This window comes from Rhinatrema bivittatum, chromosome 2 (genome assembly GCF_901001135.1).
Source record: "Rhinatrema bivittatum chromosome 2, aRhiBiv1.1, whole genome shotgun sequence".
In the NCBI taxonomy this organism is placed as follows: domain Eukaryota; kingdom Metazoa; phylum Chordata; class Amphibia; order Gymnophiona; family Rhinatrematidae; genus Rhinatrema; species Rhinatrema bivittatum.
The window spans coordinates 101,122,063-101,144,737 of NC_042616.1; the positions used below are offsets into that span (position 1 = coordinate 101,122,063).

General features: G+C 42.6%; 1 protein-coding gene across 1 annotated transcript in view; it reads right to left on the reverse strand.

Moving 5' to 3' along the window:
- LOC115083221 (receptor-type tyrosine-protein phosphatase N2-like) overlaps positions 1–22,675 on the reverse strand; it is a 322,268-nt gene that overhangs the window by 164,291 nt on the left and 135,302 nt on the right. The gene's annotated exons all lie outside the window — the stretch shown is intronic.

The window sequence follows — 22,675 nt, forward strand, 5'->3', positions numbered from 1 at the left end:
GATTCTTTGTTTTGGATTTTAACCTTGTAGCCTCTGTTGTTGAGAAAAGTTTTGAACCAATTAAGTGCGGCACCAGTAATTCCTATTGCCGCCAACTTTTAACTTTTAACTATTTTACAATAATTTTCTGTTATTATTGATACGTGAGGTTTTAATTGTTTATTATCTTTGTAGATATCTAACCTATGTATTTTAAAAATATGTAAACCATTGTGATGGCTCATCTGAACAATGGTATAGAAAATCCAATAAATAAATAAATATATATTTATAAATGATCTGGAAAGAGATATGACAAGTGAAGTGATCAAATTTGCAGATGACACAAAATTATGTAGCGTAATTAAATATCAAGTGGATTGTGATAAATTGCAGGAAGACTGTGTGAGACTGGAAGATTGGGCTTCCAAATGGCAGATGAAATTTAATGTAAACAAGTGCAAGGTGATGCATGTAGGGAAAAATAACCCATGCTGTAGTTATATGATATTAGGCTCCTTCTTAGGAGTTACCACCCAGGAAAGAGATCTAGGCATTGGCTCAGTGTGCCGTGGCAGTCAAAAAAACAAACTGAATGTTGGGAATTATTAGGAAGGGAATGGCAAATGAAATGGTGGATGTCATAATGCCTCTGAATCGCTCCAAGGTGAGACTGCACCTTGAATATAGTGTGCAATTCTGGTTACTGCATCTCAAAAAATATATAGCTGGACTGGACAAAATGCAGAGAAGGGTGACCAAAATGATAACAGGCATGGAATAGCTGCCCTATGAGGAGAGGCTAAAGAGTTTAGGGCTGTTCAGTTTGGAGAAGAGATGGGTGAGGGGGGATATGATAGGAGGTCTATAAAATCATGAAAGGACTTGAACAGGTTAATGAAAATCGGTTATTTACTCTCTCAGATAATATAGTGACTGGGGGCACTCCATGAAGTTAGCAAGTGGCTCATTTAAAACAAATCGGAGAAAATTCTTTTTCACTTAATGCATAGTTAAGCTCTAGAATTCATTGCCAGAGGATGTGGTTACAGCAGTTAGTGTAATTGAGTTTAAAAAAAGGTTTGGTGACATTTGACACAGGTACTCCAGCTTACTAAGGTTAATAATTTTGAAAGTGACCCAGTAAATATGAAGAAAGCCATTTTCAGACAGTAGACACAGTTGTAAAATGTGTGGGCACTTTCAGTATGCATAATTTCCACAAATTTTCAAAAAAGGAAACAATGCAAAATCAATGTAAAAGCATATATGTTAAAGGCCTGGTTTTCAAAAGCATTTCTGTACATAAAACATGGTTTTATGCCTGTAAATGGGCTTTTAGAATACTGCCCCAAGACTTATGGACAGGAAAGGATGCACGGAAGCAAAAGGATGCATGGAAGTGATTTGATGTGTACCTTTACTTCTTTACGTGTACTAGAAACAGGCATTCCCTTGAGGGAGCTTGTGGTAGGGAAACCATTCATGTACATACATTGTGGGAACGAGCCGTGATTTCCACAGCCTGGAGACAAACTAGACTGATTCCAGCCTTCTTAAAACAGTAACTCTTTATGAAAACTTCACATATGCATAACCGTAGATTGTCTTCTCCTCAGACAGTGTACGCTCTTTACTTACAGTGTGTTTCCTCATCTCAGTTCCAGGTTTGGATAGTGTTTGCACAGGAGCTGCCTTCCTCCCAGAGACCTCAGGCTTGGTCTTGTTATCCCCACCTGGATCCCAGCTCTTATTCCCCAGTCTCTGGTTATGCCCTCTAAGCCCCACCTGTCCTGCAGGATCCCGCCTATAGAGAATACTTCCCTGAAGGCATTTAAGGTGGACCAGGCATCTAGCCTAGTGCTGCACCGGAAAATAGGGGAACACTAGGGGTACTCTTTCACATGCATACTTTCGATATTCAAAAGTATGGGCCTAAGTGTTCATGTGCACATTTACATCTGCTCCTGAGCAAACATAAATGTGAGTACATGTGCTGCGCTAATTTTCAAAGAGGACTTGCACGCATGAATCTGCTTTGAAAATTTAGGCTGTAGCCCGCATGCACTCTCCATGTATATAGAAGCGCAAGACCGCTTCTAAGGCTAAGTCCATAAGCAAAACACATTAGCATTGTCTGAATTTTCAAGAAGGCTCTTCACCTAATAAAATTGTTGCTAGCAGTACATTTTTTATGGGTTATCATAAGGCTTGGTTATAACTGCATGGAGCAGCAGCTGCTACCCTTAAGAGACATATGGGGGTAATCTGCATGGCGTGGCAGATTATCCCAAGATAAGAAGCTTGCTGGGCAGACTGGATAGACCATTTTGGTCCTTTTCTGCTATCATTACTATGTTACTATGTTATGCATGGACTTCAGCCCTGCATGGGCCGTTATAAAATGACCCTTTCTACATGGCTGAAAAGTTTGCAACAGTTCTTTTGGGTGGGCAGCCAAGGAGGGTATGAGAGCGCACATGTACTTGTGAAAATGTCATGCACGCCTGTTATTTTCCTCTTCCGACTCAAACCTGCCTCTGAGAACGTCTTCCTTGCAGCCCGGCTGAAAGCACGTGGGCTATAGAAGATGCACAGAATTTTAATCAGCCAGAAGATGGCAATTTTTATGCAAGCTTTGAAAGTCATCGTCAAATCGTCCATAATGAATAAATAAATTAACTGCAAGCATTTATTTTACCTCAGAAAACATAATTCATGTGTATACTTTGCTCGATTATATTGAAAAAAATTAAAAGACATTGGTGGATCCTGCTGCTTTAAGAGCAAATAAGCTTCCGTTCCCTGCAGGAACCTTGCTCTGTCTGCTTTAACCATCCATGTTTATACGTCTGCATGTTATTGCAAGCCTCAAAGGAATATTCTCTAAGTGCTCATCCTTTTGATGGGGAAGAGTGTGAGCAATATTTGCATCATCAAGCATGGACCTGCACAGATTCATAATTTTCATCAAAAATATTGTCAGGTACAAAGAAAGCAAGCCTGTGTGTCCTGTCCTAATTTTCCCAACAGCAGCAAGACCGTGCCCAAGTTATGTCATTTTTCAAAGCGGTCTTGAGTGCGTAGGTCTGCTGTGAAAACAATCCAACCAAAAACCACCCCGCGCGAGTTATACCTGCTGTTTGGTATAGACAAATCTTTCCTGAATTTTGTAAATTACAGGGGTAAATGAAAAACATTTCCCAATTGCCCTCCTAGGCAAACTTATTCATGAACATGATAGATGTGCATAAGGTTAGCCACATATTGAATGGGAAATTTTTATAAATGGCCACCTTTGCATGTGAAACACCATTTTGCATGAAGTCCCTTTGAAACTTACCCCCATAAAGAAGAATCTAACGGAAAATGTTACGTATTTGTACAAAAAGACTTTTATGCCTTGAACTTCTAGCTGCTCAATAAAAATTGGACCTTGCACTCAAAATTCACCGTGGCAATGGAATTAGTAGAGAATAATGTCACCTCGCCCATGTCAGGTGAAGGAAGAATACAGTTATAAAATCTAAAATGCAATAAATCAGTAAAAACAAAACCAGAAAACCACTCTGAGCTTCTTAAAATCCTGCCTGCACTTCCTAGAAGAGTTCCAGATGGAAGGTAGTCAGAAGCATTGGAAACTGGCAAATTTCAACTATATTAATAAAGAAAATGTTGAGTTTTGCACAAAGCAAAATAAAAAATAAATTACTAAGAACAGCATGGATAATAAAATAAATTACAGCATATATGAAAGGTCATTCCATTTTTTTAGTCTTCTTTTTTTGCAATAATCACCTGTTTCTGAACCAGAAAACAAGGGCATAGCGAATCAATGATGATTTAAGTAGTACTGTCAAAAAAAAATACTTTTAAACACTCAGCTACCTGATAAATCAGAAAGCAGCCACTCTTGGCATTTCAGCACTAATAAGTTGCTGTCACAAGGCTGCTATTTGGAACATGGCAAACATCATAATGAGCACAGAGTGCTGAAATGTGTCATCAATTTAACAATAACTCAAAAGACAATTACAATTATTACATTCCAAGCACATTCTGTTGTACAGAAAACATAATTATGGGCAGGAGCTCTTTTCCCCCCCCCCAGAGAAAAAATATGATGACAGCTAAAATCCTATTGGCCTATAAACTTGCATTCTACTGAACTTATAAACGGGAACACAGGTTTTGCTTACTTCGGGGTCTATGTACTAAGCCATGGTAAATCTGGGGGGTTTTGCCTGCTGATTTGTAAGATGAGCATTACATCTCACTTTAAACAAGAAGTACACTAACGAGATGTAGAGTGTGGTGGTGTTAAAATGTCCGCGTACCAAGGCCATGATAACGTTCTCAAATTCAGCAGCTAAAGCTTCCCTATAAATGCCAGCCCAAAGGACAGGGTAGTGAAGGGAATCCCCTCACATCCAACTTCAAACGAAATGGCCTCCAGGCCCTCCCCTTCCACATACTAAAAATGGCCTCCAGGCCCTCCCCTTCCCCATACTAAAAATGGCCTCCAGGCCCTCCCCTTCCACATACTAAAAATGGCCTCCAGGCCCTCCCCTTCCCCATACTAAAAATGGCCTCCAGGCATTTTTCTCTTCCTTCCTCCCCAACTTCCCTCTCTGCTAAAGAAAAAGCACTTTGAGCTGTCCCTGCTCTGACACTGCGTGAGGTCAGCCAACACCATTTTGAATTTGCTATCAGTTGGATAGGAGGAGATGCACCAACCCATACCATAGGGAGTGGGAGGTGGAAGTGATGGGTCTGAGGAGTGGGGGGAAGGCCCAGATACTTTTTTTCCTATATAGGGGGAAGGTGAGGGAGGTTGGGGGATCCACTAAGCCCTTATCTTTTGGCAGGGGCTGCACAGTTTATAACATACCACGTATTTCTGGCCTAAAAGTACACACAAATGTTAGAGTAAATACATATATATTTCCAATACCAAAAAACCACAATTTTTCTACCTATTTTATAACCTCCACGTGTAGATTTTAGGCATGTAAAAATAGTACATATCTAACTAATAGCTCTGAATTAAACACAGGTATTGTAGTATGGAGATATACCATTGTGAAAATATTTACTTCAACACATACTTAGACTTACCAGTTTGCCGAGGCCTCCACCAGTTCACAGTCTTTTTCAAGGTCACTTGGACCCTCTAGCACTTCACCCTGAACCCCTACCAGTTCACCGAGACCTCCCAAAACTGCAGTCAAAAGTCTGACTTCAACTGCATCAGTCCCATTACCAGGTATAAAAATGTTTGGTCATGTATGTACTTCTTGCAAAATAGCAACTAACATGTGCACTTCTGAACACCCCCCCGGTACACATCTCGACTGCTCATTTGTTTCCCTGATAAAATGTACGCGCTATATTGCAAGTATATGACTATTCTCAGAGTTTATAAAACAGCATGTGAATGCATACATGCTACTTGTGTGTGTATATGCTATTTTTGCATACAGAACCCCTTTGAAAATGCACTCCAACATGTAACATGCTTAGTACATGAGCCTTAGGATAACGCCCATATTAATACACATAGGAAGGGCATGCAATTCATGTCTGTAATAGCTCTGGTTATCTTTATGTAATTTTACAGTATTTTTGTTTTCCAAATTTTGAATGCCGAAATTGTACATCGCCTAGTGCCCTGGTTCTAGGCAATGAATACATTTTTAATAAAGTAAAGAATCATTGTATTGCATGCCCTCATCTCCATCTTCACACAAAGAAAATGGCAGGCACTCTAGGACATCACGACAACATCAAGGGCTTCGCCAACCCCATATCTGCATGTACTGTGAAGTAAACCTTCCGAGATCATCCATAGGGAAGCACAGCACCACTTGATACTTGCTGCATCCCATGCCCCAGGAAAATATCTCATGCGGATTATATGCTGGCAGTATATGGCAAGCTCAGACGTCTACAAAAGACGTCTGAGCTTCCTGCTAGATGGTTGCAGGCAAGTCAGACGTGAAGGGATTTATTGTTTTCAGTAGATAAAAATGTCCACTTAATTTACAGTCAACAAGTGGTTGTCCATAGCAGCAAGTCCAGAATAAATGGGCAGGAGGTGGAAGAGGAGTAAGATAAAGGAGCAGCTAGAACGGCCGGAGCAACTTTCTGGTTGCTGCTGCTGCTGCAGCAGGGGACTGCCATGCGCATATCGTTTTACTAAAATGGGCCCCTACTTTCAGTAGGCATGGTGGAAGTGTGTGCTATAGCCTGGTATAGAAGCCTAAATGCAGAAAACACAGAGTGGTACATTTTCAAAGGAATTACTGCATAGAAAATGAGCATATACGTGTATAAGTAGCTTGTACTCATTTGTGGGGTATTTTCTAAACATAAAAAATATGCGCATATTTTTGGAATTGTGCGCACATTTACACAGGCATAAAAGGGGCAGTGTAGGTACATTCCGGGGCAGGACTAAGAGTTACATGTGTAAGCTTGTATTTTATAAGAGACTTACGGGAATACATTTGGCAACTTCGTCACACAATTTTTTAACCTGCTGATTTTCTCATGCAATTGATATCAGACTCATCTTTTGTCTTCTGTTAGTTGGGTGGGAGGTCTGGGTGAACCAATCTGATCAATTTCTTTGATTGGATGACCAAAGAAAGAGATCAAGGTTGGGTGCTGGGTGTGATATACTTGGATTTCTGCAATGCCTTTGACACTGTACCACACAGGAGACTCATAAATAAATCACACCGCATAGGAATGGGCCCCAAGATGGTAGAACAAATTAGAAACTGGAGCAGTGGTAAATGGAGTTCACGTGGAGGGAATAAAGATGATTAGTGAAATGCATTATGGACTGGCCCTGGGGCCAGTTCTGTCCAATATTTTTGTTTAATATTGCAGAGGTTTTAGGAAGAATAAATCTTTTGTAGATAACACTAAGATCTGCGACGGAATAGGCACTCCTGAAAAAATATACCAAATGAGAACTGGTCTAAGAAAGCTTGAGAAGAGGTTCAGATCTTAGCAGTTAAGATCAATTACAAAAGACAAGTGCAATCATGCGAGTCAGATGCAGAATTTTAAGGGAGCAGTATGTGACAGGAATGGGAGATTGAAGTGCATCAAGTGGAAAAGGAACATCAGAGTGAGCACATCTGATGATCTCAACAGTGGCGTAGCCAGAAATGAATTTTTGGCTGGGCCCAAGGTTAACATGGGTGGGCACTAAAAGTATGAGCCATGGAATTCATATTCTTATTGATAAATACTTTCACACACACACACCTGACAATAGATTTCTAAATAATCTGCTACAGCTGTTATACTTTTAATATTTTAAACTCAATTACTTCAAGCAGCTACCAATGCTAAACCTAATATATAGTTATGGAAGCATTTCAATTATACTTAAAGAGATCTCAAGTGGCAGTATCCCATAACTTACAAAGAACCATATACTAGTCTACTATAAAGACAGATATCTCATCATACATCACAGTATTCTGTGAGATGTTTTAAAACCCTCTGGAATGTTGTACCAAAATATTTCTACTTGAAAAAAGCTCAGAAAGGCAATGTATTTTTAAGATGGAACTAGGTTCAAACTAATTACAAATTCAATGATGAAGGAACCCTCTTTCCTATTTTCTTAAACTTATCAAACGCAGTAATTCATGACCATCATAATAGGCATCATTGTGGGGTAAAGTATACCTTTGTCACTCTGCCTTATGCTTAACCATAGGTCAGTCCATATTTTTAAGTGTTTTTGTTGCTTAATTCACCCCAGTGATATACTCCAAATTTCTAGCAATAATCTTGTTAACATCAATTCAAGGTTACTTATGTTGAAAATTATGAACCAAACTTATCTGGATAATACGATGTTATTACTTCTTCTTAACCACCACCGACTTTGAGCTTGATGCCACGCCAAGATACGCCATGCTGTGGAATATATTACGCTCTTGAAGAAGGACTCGATGCTAGTCCGAAACATTGTGCAATGTCGGGCATAGAACAGCAATATAGTGAATTCTCATATTGCTGACAATTTGAGGGCTGTGGGACACCGGGAGCCGCAACACACCAGCTGATTTTATTTATTTTTTTCTCCCTTGGGTGCCTGCTGATGCTGCCTGCTTTTATTGGCTGCAGTGTCTTGCAAAGAAATTTGGGTGGGCTTGAATGGAAAGTGGGTGGGCCACTGCCCACCCAGGCCCACCCGTAGCTAAGCCACTGGATCTCAATGTAAAGAAACAATGTGATGAGGCTCTGTCCAGAAACACAGGAATGCTAGAGGGCAAAGGAAAAAGCAGTAGAAAAAAAAAAAAAAAAAAAAAAGAGTGGATAATGCCTCTGCACAGATGCTTAGTAAGACTTCACCTGAAGTAGTGTGTCCAGTTTTGGAGTTTGTACCTCCAAAAGGATATAAGGCAGATAAGGTGGTCCAGATAAGGCCTAACTAAATGGTGCAGGCTCTTCCCCAAAATCCTTAGCAAGAAAGATTTAGGGCTTGATTCACTAAACTTTTTTCCTGTAGATATACAGTTAGATTCATCAAGCTGTAATGTTTCTTCATGGGAGGGGTCCCACTATCTCAGGGGGTGTAGCTGCGATAGAAAGCCCCTCCCCCAAAACTACATTGCAGCTGAATTGCCATGTTTTGTCTCACGACAAACCACCACAGGGCAAAACAATGCGGCATGTTCCCTTTATGCATGATGGTAGCCCCGTAAGCACAGGGCTGTCATTCCCTTAAAGGGCCATCCAAGTGAAAAAAAATCACATAGCCCAAAAGTAAACCCCAGTGAGGAGGTCAAACTAGACATCCCTTCTCACCCTAGGGCTGCCACTAGAGGCAGCCCCTATAACCAAATAAAAAAATTATTCGTCAGTAGTTGCGTGACGACGGACCCCGCCTTCCTCCCAACCCAATCGCTAATTAGGCCGCACTGGACAAAGGAACCCCCCATCTTCTCTTTCACAAAATAAAATATCTGATAGATACCCCCGTGGACCTGACCCCACCAATTCCCAAAATTTAAAGAAGACCTTGTTGATCTATAGTGTGTCCTCTCTTCCTCCTGAATCCTCAGAGTGCTAATGAATCAATAGTTTTTGGTGGGGGGGGGGGGGGGGCGGCCCAGACTCCCACCCCAACCCCCTCCCACTCCCCAGTATATCAAAAGGCTAATATCCATCAAGAGAAAGGATGTGGGGAACCCTCTAGCCACAGGCCCAGTTGGCACCATTTTTCAACTAGGGCAAGGTCAAGTCAATGTGAAAAATGGCGCCAACCGGGCCCAAGTCTATGGGTGCCCTGGGCCTTTTCTCTTGATGAATATCAAGCTTTTGAGGTACTGGGGAGTGTGAGGGGGGATGATTCATTAGGACTTGGAGGGTTCGGAGGAGAGGGGGGACCCACTATAGAACAATGAGAACTTCTTTGCATTCTAGGTGTTGGGGGGTTGGGTCCGGGAGGGGGAACCTATCAGATATTTTGTTTTGTGCAAGGGGGGGGGGTCCTTTGGCCATTTTGGTCTACTTGATTTTTGGGTTGAGGGGGAAAGGTGGTCCATTGTCACGTGACCACTGGCTAATAATTTTTTTATTTGGTTGTCCATGTTGCCTTGGGAGGGGTCCTGGAGTGGGAAGAGGGGTCTAGTTTGATCCCTGTACACTTTTTATGCTATAGGCCATATCTTTTTTTTTTGTAAAGAGAGAGAGACCACTATGTAACTTTACTATTTATACCATTGTAAGAGGGGGAATTTTTAACTTGTGGTGGGGTTTGGGGAGAAAGTTTTACATACACAGGCAGAGGTACGAACAGCAAAGTTGATATCACTGAAGATTTTCTGTCATTTGGAGCGATAAAAGCTAAAGCAGGCGTTGATTTGTTCAATGTACTCTCTACCTAGCTTGATTGAAGCTAGCTAGAGAGTGCATCAGGCTAGATAGAGAGTACATTGCAAAAATCAACTCTTTTACCTTTCCTCGCTCTAAATGACAGAAAATCTTCAGTGATGTCAACTTTGCTGTTCGTACCTCTGACTGTGTATGTAAAACTGCCCCTCCAAACCTATCGCACCAGAGTTAAAAGTGCCCCTTCTTACACTGGTATAAATAGTAAAGTTACATATTGGTCTCTCTCTTGCAAAATTGCGGATTAATCAGCGTATGGTGGATTAATCAGCGTATGATTACTTGTGCGATGCAGAAGCAGGGAAATTATCCTAACCACGACCCCCACTTTTTTTTTTTTTTATCGCAAGCGCTATTTTCGCTATGGGTCGGATTTTAATACCTACGCGCCGGCGTAGATTTGTGTGCGCAACCCGGTCCGATGGGGTTTTCCCAGGACCCACTAGCAGCAGGCAGATGAAGCTGGAGGTGGGCGTGAGTTAAATGAGTTAAATGGAAGGGGGTAGGAGAGGAAGAGTGAGAGTGAGAAGAAAGGAGAGGGGAAGAGGTCAAGGAGTGAGAGGAGAGGAGAGGGAATTTGAAGGGGGACAAGTGGAGAGTGAGATGGGGAAATTATGTACACACACACACACATGCTTCCAACCCTCCTTCACCTCCTCCTGTACAACCTCACACCCATAGCCACTGCCACCACAAATGCAAACTCATCCCCCTAAACCTAACCCTCACCCACTACACACCCCCACACCCATTCCACACGTATAGCCACTCATTCCATCCCCACCTCCACTACTGCCATCACCAAACATTCCCTTCCACCACACACACAAACACACACACACACAAGAAGAAGAGGAGGGGGGACAAAGTGGAGAGTGTGAGGGAATAAAGTGAATGTATACACACTGGAGACCCAGCATGACTACTACCACCTGCACAGCCACCCCATGCCTCACATACATCCTCCTCTACATTTTCACACCTTACGCCACCACCCCTTCACACATAACCCCCACACGCACAATAGGAGGAGGAAAGGGGAAAGTGGAGACTATGAAGGAAAAGAGTGCATAAACACACCCTGACTCCTACACCCAATACCACCTCTCCAATGCCAGCACACCTACTGCCACACCCCACCTATAACACCCTCATCCTCCCTTACTGCTCCCACATACACCACCACCATCCCCATACACGGGGAGAGGCGAGGGAAAGGGAAAGCAAGACAAAGTGGCGAGTGTTTCCACACATACACACACACATCCCTCGACCTTCTGCTCCAATCCCTACAGCATTTGTACTCCCTCCACACACATGCACCCCCAACCTACCCCCACACACTGCCACCTGCAAGCCAGCTGATTCACCCCCCCCCCCACCATGTCTTCTTCACAGAGTACCCCTTCACACCCACATGCACACCCACCTATCCCTATTCTTCTATCACCTCAGAGCAACAACAAGACATCTACACACTTTGAGCTTCTATAATACAAAAGCGGTGTGAAAGTCATAAAACACACTCTTTGAAACTGGCATGTAATTCTAAACTCTTTTTTGTGGGTTTCCTTTAATGTATAGGTATTCTCAGGAATTCTATTGCTCTCTCCCCACCCTTTCTTTTATTAGGTCACAAGGCAGTCTGTAACCCCCACCCAGCCATTCCTTGCATTGTATAAGTAGGCAGGAAGGTAGAGTCCAGAGCGAAGAACCCACCTGTGGGATTGTCGAGTAACGCAAGCAGGGGCACAGCCTTTCATATATATATATATATACATTACTAGTAATTGCTTTGTAGTTCCATTTTAATTGATAAGCACCTTCTGTTTCTAGTCAGATGCTTGCTTAGGACACAACTGTGCTTTTGCCAGTTTGTTTAGCAGGATGATTAAGGATTCAAATTAATAATATGCCTTATTATACTGTCACATGTTTTATACACTTAATATGCTGTTTGATAATTACAGCAGGAAAAATAATTAATCGTGCCAAACCCCAACCTTGGCTCACCTCCAGGGTTCTCTTCCTGCATTCCTGTGCAAGCTCTGCAGAAATCTCTGGCTGAACTTTGATTCCCAAGGTGACTTCATTCATTTAAATTCATGCTCACCTCCTTGGTTTATTCTACCAAGGCTACTGGTACATGGCAACTTTCACAGAGGGAGGGCACAGTCCAGTGTTACCTCTATTTCCACCTTCTTGGAACTTTTTCCAATTGTGGCCAGACACTCCCTTTGGAGGGAGTGTCTGGCCAACAGCAGGGTGGTATTTTGGTGTGACAGCCTGGCGGTGGTGATCAACCACCAGTTCACCAAATGTGCTCCGGTGTCCAAGCTCATGAGGGTTTTGATTCTAAAATACCTACAGTTGAACCTAGTAACATACACCAGGCATATGCCAGAAATGCACAACATGATTTCTGATTGTCTTTCTCCTTGAAAGACTTTAGGAGACTGGCACCAGAAGCTGAGGAGACTCATGAACAAAATGAGAAGCTTGGGAGTAGGTGCCAAAGTAGAAGTATGGATTGCAAACTGGCTGACTGAGAGGAGACAGTGAGTAATGGTAAATGGAACTTGCTCTGAAGAAAGAACTGGGTTGAGTAGAGTTCAACATCTTTGTAAGCGATTGGCGGAAGGAGTAGAAAGTAAATTTTGTCTGTTTGCGGATGATACTAAGATCTGCAACAGAGTGGACAAGTCTGAAAGAGTAGAGAGAATGAAAAGTGATTTAAGAAAGCTTGAAGAGTGATCAAAGATTTGGCAGCTGGGATTCAATGCCAAGATGTGCAGAGTCTGCATGTCGCACAAGCATCCCACACTTGTAATTTATCACTTCAATGGCTGTTATGTTATAGATTACCTGTTTTCTCCTATTTATTTATTACTTTGTTCATTAATTACTTTAATCTATAGCTTCTTAATGTAAAGATCTAATATTTTTCTACAATTATTCAATAATTACTTTGTTTATTAATTACTTTGATCTATAGTTTCATATGTAAAGCTCCATTGCTATTGTCATGTTAAATGGAAACTGATATGATGTCACTAAATGAATGTCGTTATAGAAAAACCCATAAATAAATAAATAAAAGAGCTGTATGTGGTGGTGAAAGACTAATGTGACCGGACTGGGAGAGGGATCTTGGTGTGATAGTGTCTGATGACCTGAAGGCGGCGAAGCAATTAGACAAGGCAAGAGCTAAAGCCAGAAGAATGCCGGGCTGCATAGAGAGAGGAATAACCAGTAAGAAAAAGGAGATAACGCCCTTGTACGTGTCCTTGGAGAGGTTTCACCTGGAGTACTGTCATTCAATACTGGTGCCCATATCTCAAAAAACATAAAGACCGGATAGAGGTGGTCCAAAGAAGAGCGGCCAAAATGGTGAGGGAATCAGCACTGGAAGACATGAGTAGAGGCTGAAGGATATATGTATACCCTGGAAGAGAGGAAGTGCAGGCGAGATATGATGCAGACCTTCAGATACCTGAAAAGTTTTAATGATGCACAATCGACAAACCTTTTCCATTGGAAAGAAATCATTAGAACTAGGGGACATGAAATGAAACTCCAGGGAGGACGACTCAGAACCAATGTCAGGAAATATTTCCACAGAGAGGGTGGTGAATGCCTGGAATGCTCTTCCAGAAGAAGTAGTGAAGACGAAAACAGTAAAGGAATTCAATGGGGCATGGGATAAACACAGTGGATCCCCAAAGGCCAGAGGTTCAAAATATAGAAAAGAGTGCATGGGGGTAACTTGCTGGTGTGGCAGTTGTTACCCTTAACAAATAAGCCTTGATGCTGTTAATGCGACTCCATCATTGCTTTCTGCTTCAATGGCAGTGAGAAAAGGGGAACTGGATTCAGACAGCAACCAACAAGAACCCCGACATTTACGGTTTGGGGAACAAATAAGCACGGGAGTAACTAGCTGATATGGCGCTTACTACCCTTAATCACTAACAGGCCGATACAGAAAGAAACGCGGGAGAGCAGGCGAGCGCCCGCTCTCCTGGCGTGCGCACAGGACACTGGCCTGTGCGCGCGATCCAGTAAATAAAAATATGTTAATTAGGGCCTGCAGTAAAAGGAGCGACGGCTGTCAGCGGGTTTGACAGCAGACGCTCAATTTTGCCGGCATTGGTTCTCGGACCTGCTGACAGCCACGGGTTTGGAAACTGGACGCTGGCAAAATTGAGCATCTATCTTCCGACCCGCGGGCCATGGGCTGATTTTAAATTTTTCTATTTTTTTATTTTTAATTATTTTTTACTTTTGGGACCTCCGACTTAATATCACCATGATATTAAGTTGGAGGGTGCTGAGAGAAATTAATGCCTACCTTTGGGTAGGCGCTAATTTCTGAAAGTAAAATGTGCGGCTTGGCTGCACATTTTACTTACTGTATCGCACGAGAATGACTAATAGGGCCATCAACATGCATTTGCATGTTGCGGGTACTATTAGTTTCGGGGAAGGGGGGGGTTGGGTGCGCATTTTTGACACGCTATTACCCCTTACTGAATAAGGAGTAAAGCTAGTGCATCGAAAACACGCGTCTAACCGCGGGTTAACAGTGCGCTCTGCCGGAGCGCACTGTACTGTATCAGCCTGTAAGCCTGATACTTTTGATGCAACTCTAACATTGCTCTGTGCTTTCATGGCAACAGCATCCGAGGGCCCTGACCTTTATAGTCTGGGAAACTGATAAGCATGGGAGTAACATGTACAGTGCAGCAGATGCTGGCATAAGCTTGTTGGGCAGACTGGGTGGATCATTTGGTCCTTTTATGATGTCATTTCTATGCTTCTATGTTTCTATAGATAGGGACCCTGGTACCTTCATATCTTTGGCACATTGGAGCGAGGATGCACTCTATCTTCTGCACGGATCCACTACATCAGCTACCTAGCAGTCGTACATAAGGGGATATAGCACCATTAAGGACTATTTGGCCAACACCAATTGTCAAGAGGCACCGAATACCACTTCCCTCATAAGCCAATATATAACTCAAGCTAGGCAGGCAGGGACATCCAGGGGTATAGTACAAGCTACCTTAGCCAGTCTTACCTTTTTCATCAAAACTCAGGTTCGGTTAAACCCAATCTCAGCCTTTGCCATTAAACTTATTGCAACTGCTTGGGCAAAACTGAAGACACCCATAATGGATAATTGCAGACCTATCATGCATGAGCAGTTGCTCAAACTATGGCATGTTTTACCTGGTGTAGTAGCTGATCGTTTCAAGCTTGATGTCTTTTGGGTAGCATTTACCATCGCTTTGTTTGCTGCCTTAAGAGTGAACAAGGTTGTCGCTGTGGCAAATTCACAGGTGGATAGTTCTGGTCTACTAGCCTCTGATGTTTCTATATCCAATGCCCATCTATGACAAAAAGTTAGGAGATCCAAAACTGACCAAAGACCATAATGTGACCATTATTTTGACAAGGGTTCCCCAGGCTAACCACTTGCCCTGTTGTAAATGCTGTGCGTTATATCTCATACAGGGTGCAAGGCGGCAGAACGTTCTAATTTAGTGCCATCCTGAAGCAATCCATCAGTAATGCGAGCTGACAGGCCATATGCTGCTTCACTAGATGCAGCACCAGTTCTAAAGGAGTGTCCCAAATTTTTCTGCTTATCTGGATGTACCATACAGCATATTGGTAGATTGTGATCCCCTTATCTCTTATTCTGACTTGCAGACTTTGGCTGGCAGCAACAGATAATCTGGATCATGGGACAGTCTTGTGTTTTAGGCAGAATACCTGGCCAGAAAAGGCAATCTGGGTACATATTTGGGCCTGACTGTGTGGGATGTGATTGTGTGATGGCTCTGCAGGAGGAGGATGCGTTGGGATCAGCTCATCCCCCTCCTGTGTCAGTTGCTGGTCAGATCAACCTCTCCCAAAGTACTGGCAATTCACTTGGGAGATAACAACCTGGGGGAGATTCCCAGCTAGCTATTGCTCGAAAACATTAGAAGTGACATTGCACTCATTGCATTGTTGATGCCCGCCATTTACCTTTTATGGTCTGAGGCTAATCCTGATCACTGGTTCCAGCGCTCCCACTTATGGGGCTGATGGGTTGCCAAGCTGAATAAGCACGTTGATATCTGTGCTATTCGACATGGGGGTTTACCATGTGCGACATGACTGGCTGTGCATTGAGTGTGCTGAACTTTTCCACAAAGATAGGGTTCACTTTTTAGATTTAGCACAGGGACTCTCGCCAAATACTTTGAAACGAGCTATTTTGAAAGTTATGTTCTGATAAGAACTCAGAGGTTACAGCTTTAGTGGGGAGTCCCAGCCAAGCCAGCACAGGTTGCCTGGGTCCTATGGCAGAAGTGGCGAGCCTAAGGAGGTTGGTGGCCTGGGGTAGAATTATGTGATGGAATTATGGATTCACAGATGGTGTCAAGGGACTGTCTATCATCAAGATCACAGTGGCCCCGGTGTGACAACAGATTGGTTGTCTCAGTTGAACAAGACTGCTTGCATATGGTGAATTAATGGTAAAGTCCTATTTTACAGCTGCAGAAGAACCAGAGCCTGCTTGTAGGTGACAGGTCTAGAGGTCCAGCAGTGATCTGTTAGCAAACTTTTGTCCTTTCTCCCTTGTGGTCATTCATATTCACTCCTAACCCTTGGTTAGAATGTGTGTCTAATGGGTTTAGGATAAAATATACTTATATTAATCCATCAATAAAGCTACGGCCTTATTTACCCCCATTCCTAACTCTGTTATTTTGTATGGCCTATTGCTGAATATTGTGGTAGACACCACACTCTCTGCGACGGGTAGAAGTGGCTGCCCAGGTTAAATGCTATTAATCTTCTTGGAATTTTTGAACCTCAGATACTCAGTTTTTCAATGGGGATCCCAAATTGTTAGCTTACTGTAATGAAATGGGAAAAAAAAAATGTAAGCCTGTTCTAAAGCACAATTCTAGATTTCCTATTGCATTCTGGATGATGATCAAATTTCAGTGTTGCTTTTCAACAAGCTGTCATGGTAATCACATTCCTCAGTCTGTTGTCTTCAATAATAAGCACACTGTGCATTTTAAATAAAATGGTAGCTGCTGGTTTTTCCTCTCTGACACTCTACAAGGGGAAAACAGAATTGCTATTTTCTGTCGTGACCTCTGATTTAAAAGCAAAGATTGCACATTATTTACTAGTGGATGATTTCTCCCCAAATTTAATGAAGTCTAAATACAAGTATGACAGATGTAATTATCACAGTTTTATTCTGCACAGTCAGGGTCTCCTTGTGCTGTAATTGCACACATTTCAGCTGCTAGAAGCAGATTGATCATCACACTATTCTGTGCTAGTGTAGAGGGAACTGAAAGGGAGATGTCCATCTTGGTTTCATATCATGGAATATAATCACTTTGCCTTCTGTTTATAGAAATATGAAATAGTAAAGAGCAGCAGGAATGCACTACAGATTTTGAGAGAGGCATCCTCTCCATTCTCCTCTTACCTTTTCCCCAACAACCCTTTCAGGTATGTTAGAATAAGGAAATTCAATCTAGGTTTCAAGAATAAAAGTGGCAATACTAGTTAAGATTTATTATTCAACAAATTAGCTTGGAATTAAAACCATTACATTGCTATTTTGGGCTTGAGTTTGAAGACTGCCGTTAGAATGATGACATTCATTGTGTTTTCACATTTAGCAGGAAAAGCAAGGACAACTCATCTTCGCCTCCCCTTAAAATCATTAAAATTCTACTTTCTCATTTGGAATTGTATAAAATTTCAAAGGAAAAATAAAGTGTTTTGAAATCTCCTTTTCCTTGGCTATTCCCAGAGCACTACTGAGTGGATCCTCAGAGAAAGCCATGCAGATGACCTGTTGATTTGAATAGTATATGACTAATATATGAAGAGATGAAGGGTGGATTCAAGAGAGAGAGTTTAAAAACATGGGTGTGGGGCACATCTTTTGCTCCAAAAAGTATTTTAAAAAAGCAATGAAATATTTGGAAAAATATTAATCAAATGGAGAAATAAAGCCCAGATAGGAAGAAAGTAACGGGGAAAGAAATACACACGTTATTTTATCATGCTAGCTATTAAGTTGACTTATATAATAACCACTGCTATTATTAGCAATGGTAACATGGAATAGACTTAGTTTTTGGGTACTTGCCAGGTTCGGCCACTGTTGGAAACAGGATGCTGGGCTTGATGGACCCTTGGTCTGACCCAGTATGGCATGTTCTCATGTTCTTAGCTAGTACTGCAGCTTTAAGACCACAAGGATTTTTAGAAAAATGGAGGAACTAACTGAACTTAAATTAGATCTGGCAGTGGTGCAGGATGTCATTCATCCAAGGGTACTAAGAGAAGTTCTGGCAGCTTCACTGCAATGCTTCTTTAGAGTTGAGTGTAGTTCCAGGGTGCATATGGTTCCTATTCATAAAATTGGAAGTAATGAGGAGGCTGGTAACTTCAGGCCAGCTAGTCTGACCTCTGTGGTGAGCAAATGAATGGAAATGCTGCAAAAAAGAAGATCATGCAGTTTCTGGAATCCAATGAATTGCAAGATCCAAGGTAGCACAGTTGTACCAGAGGTAGATCTTGTCAGATGAATCAGATCAGTTTCTTTGATTGGATGAATAGAGAGTTGGATCAAAGGAGAAAACTAGATGTAGTATACTTGGATTTCAGTAAGGTCTTTGACATGGTTCCACATAGGTGATTTATAAATTAATTGAGCACCCTTGGGATGGGCCTTAAAGTGACTGACTGGATTAGAAACTGGTTGAGTGGGAGGTGACAGTGGCAAATGGAATTCACGCCGAGAAGGAGGGGATGTTACTAGTGGGGTGCCTCAGGGATCAGTCCTTGGACTGGTTATTTTCAACATTTTCATGAGCAACACTGCAGGAGGAATGTCGGGAAAGGTTTGTCATTTAGCTAATCATACCAAAATCCACAACAGGGTAGACAGCCTGGAAGGTATGCAAAGCTCGTGGAATGGTCTAGGGTCTGGCAACTAAGATTTAATGCTAAAAAATATAAAGTTATGTATATAGGCTGAACAAACCCAAGGGAGACAGAGTACTAAGTGTGAAATTCTTCTAAGCACAAAAGAGCGGGATCTGTGGGTGATTGTATTTGATGATATTAAGATGGCCAAACAGGTAGATAAAGCAATAGCAAACTTGGCTGCATTAGAGAGAAGAATGATCTGCAGAAAAATGGAGGTGATACTGCCCCTATATAGGTTCCCTGTATAGACCTCATTTGGAATACTGTATGCAATTCTGGAGACTGCACCTTCAAAACGATATAAACTGGTTGAAGTCGATCCAAATGGTGGCCATTTAAATTACTGTAATGCTATTCCTAAAGAGTTATCTTAAGGAACCCTTAACAGATTACAGTTGATCTATAACACAGTAGCAAAGATCTTGGGGGGTTTAAGGTATAGAAACCATGTGACTCCTTTGTTATTCAGGCTATACTTGTTGCGCCGGAGGTGGACCCTTGGGCCGAGGTGGGGGTTGGCGCTAACCATAGGAGGGATCCTACGGGTCCCCACCGTCAGCAGGCAGAGAGGGCTGATGGACGGAGGCCGGCTGGCGCTTCATCAATACCAGCCCTCATTCTCCACGGGTTGAGCCTTTGGGTGCCGGGATCGGCTGGATTTAGGTGGCCTCCGTCAGTGATCGTCGATGGGTGGATCGAGGTCAGCCCAGAGGCAGCAACTAGCATAGGTATCAGTCTGTACTGGACAAAGCGGAGTCCTGGAGACCCAGGTGCCAATAGGAACACAGTTTAACAGAGGGCGCCCAAGCAAGAGCAGGCCGAAGCCTGAATGAACCACGTCCAGGACAAAAGCTGAAGAGGCGTCTTTAAGCAATTGTCAATCAGTTATACTGTTCCATATGTTCCTCGGTTCCATGTAAAGCTCCGCTCTCTGTTGAGCAGTTCTTCGTTTTTATGTAAACCGGATTGATTTGTAGTCCATACAAGAACTTCAGTATATAAAAATTAAAAATAAATAAATAAATAAATAAATAAGCAAGCTGGGATCAGGGCTGACGGCAATCTGGAAGCAGTGGCAAGCAAGGCTGAGGTCTAGATGAGGAGAGAGTCAAAAGGATGGTCAGACGAAGCAGACGTCCAGGGCTGGAGAGAAGCAACAGCGAGGTCAAGCGATGCAGAGGTCCGGGGCTGGAGAGAGGCAACGGAGTAGTCAGGCAATGTAGAGGTCCGGGGCTGGAGAGAGGCAACAGAGTAGTTAGGCAATGCAGAGGTCAAACCAGGTCAGCAATCCGAAGGAGAGACGAAGGAACAGGAACACAGGAACAAGGAAACAGGAACGAAGGCAATCAGGATAGGGAACCAGGAACTGAAGAAGCAACGAGTACTTGACTAGCGAGGGGACCTGTTGCAAAGGCAATTTGAGAGAGCGGAGCCCGGGCTTATATACTGGAGCTCTGCCGACGTCATCATCCAGGGCTGTGGCCAGGTTCCCGCCATGGGCCCTATTTAAAGACTAGCTTTGCGCGGCACTGGTCGGGACAGCGCCTCTTCGCGGGCCACGCGGAGAGGCCCGACGCGGAGCATTAGGAGCTGCAGCAGAGCCGGAGGCCCCAGGGGCGGCCCGAGGACGGAGCCGGCGGCCCACAGCCACCACAGACGAGGGTCCAGATGCTGGATCACTTTGAAAGAGGTGAGGGGGGCCGAGCCGCGGGTCTGCTGCGGCTCGGCCCGCGTAACAACACTGGGTGACGATACAATCTAGGATCAGGTTTAAAATTCTATCACTGGTGGCAAACAGACTGGGTCCCAAGTATTTGCAAACTTGGTTAATGCTTTGTGTTCCAAAGTAGAGCTTGCGTTCTTTGCAAGAAAAAATGTTAGTCGTACCTAGTATTAAGGAAATCCGTTTGCAGAAGTTTAGATCTAAAGCATTCTCAGTCATTGTCACTCCATTGTAACTTAACCTTTCTTGGGAATGCCAATTGCAAAAAGATTAAATGAAATTTTCTAAGATGATCAAAGCATGATTGTTTCGCATTGTGATTCAGCTACGATGGGGTTATGCCCGTAAGGGGTTGAGATAAGAAAAGTTTAGTTATTTAATGAATGGAGCCCTTACATGGTATTCGTCAAGACTAGGTTTAAAAGATGATTGCTGATTAGGATTTTAATGGGTGAGGGGGGGGGGGGGCCTGGTTTTGTTTTAGTGAATGGGTAGGATTTTTTTGCATGGGATTTAATTTGATTTGAGGGGATCATGATAGCTGAACTATTTTTATAGTATTTTGTAAATCGCCTCGAGTGGTTTATAGAAGTGATTAATATAAAATAAAAAATAATTTTGTTCTGAAATGTTTTATTGTAACTTGCCTAGATATATGATTGGCATGTAATCAAATCTGAATGAAAAAAATGAAATATTGTATATGCCATCTATTATTATTATTGCTAAAAACACAAGAGCAGTTGGCCAGCCCACTGGCCACCACACAATCCTTTTTCATCAAGAATCAGGGCACTCATTTAGGATTAAGTCAAGGCTGAGTGAGCCCCAGCTGGAGACTGGACCCCTGACCCTCAAAGCTGGAGATACTGATCCACCAGCAAGCCACTGGAGGCTTCCCCTCCCTGGTTTGAAAAGTAATTATTTATGCTCTGGCCTCATTAGAAGACAAGCACTTCTAGAAGCCTGGTCTAATTCAGCAGTTCTCTTGATCTTGCATTATTAATGCCCGCCCTGCGGTGCGCTAAATCACTCACCTCTAACCTAAGCACTGTAAAACACAGAAGTACCATAAAAGGCAATCTGATCCATGTGACAGGTATCTGCACTAGCTAAACTTAAATTCTCACTGATGGCTTCTTATACAGGAACACGCTGCAGAAAAGTATCTTCTGATGTACTTCAGAACCATAAATACGATTCCGATTTCAGATAAGTGTATATGTAAGAAAGAGAAAAACTACTTGCACTTTTTTTTATCTGTTTCAGTATCTGTCTGCCAGAAACGAAGTACAATTCAGAATGGCATATATCAAAGCAGAGTTTCGCTATTCTCAAGGTGTTAAAGGATTGTCTGTTTTCATACTTTAACCATGGCAATCCCTTTCCATATTCATGCTACTGCGCTTAGCTAGCTGGTTTTTTTTGGTTTTTTTTAATGGCAGTACTAGGGTGTCCATGTAACTCCATGTGAAAAGGGTCAGGCTGAACCATCCATGCCTTTAATCCCATTCCATCCAGCTTCTTAACATATCAGAACTACAAGTCCATGCATTCAGTGGGAACAAAACTAGAACTAACTCAGGCCTGGATTCATCATTTTGCTATATTATTTACAGCAAGCCCATTGCCTATGTTAGAAAAAGGGGGTGTAGCCAGGCAAATTTTCTACAGATTGTGAATGCAATCTGCAGTACACCAGCCAGAAAATGTTTTATCACATTGAGAGAGAGAGAGAGAGAGAGAGAATATAGCAAATTGGAGTCACTTTGCTATTTATAGCATTATAATAGGGTGGACTTAAGGCTCGAGGTGAGGGGGTCGAGGGTGTGGTAGGCTTGGGGGGCAGTTTTAGATCCCCTGACACGGGTAAAAACAGCACAGTAGACACCTGTGAAGATTGGGATTCATTTGGAAGACAGAGTTGAAAGAAAAGTAGATTAGGACACTGTACTCTCTACCTAGCCTGACTGACATTTATGGTAAAATGATAAATGATCCTATCAGTTTGGCCCTCTTGAC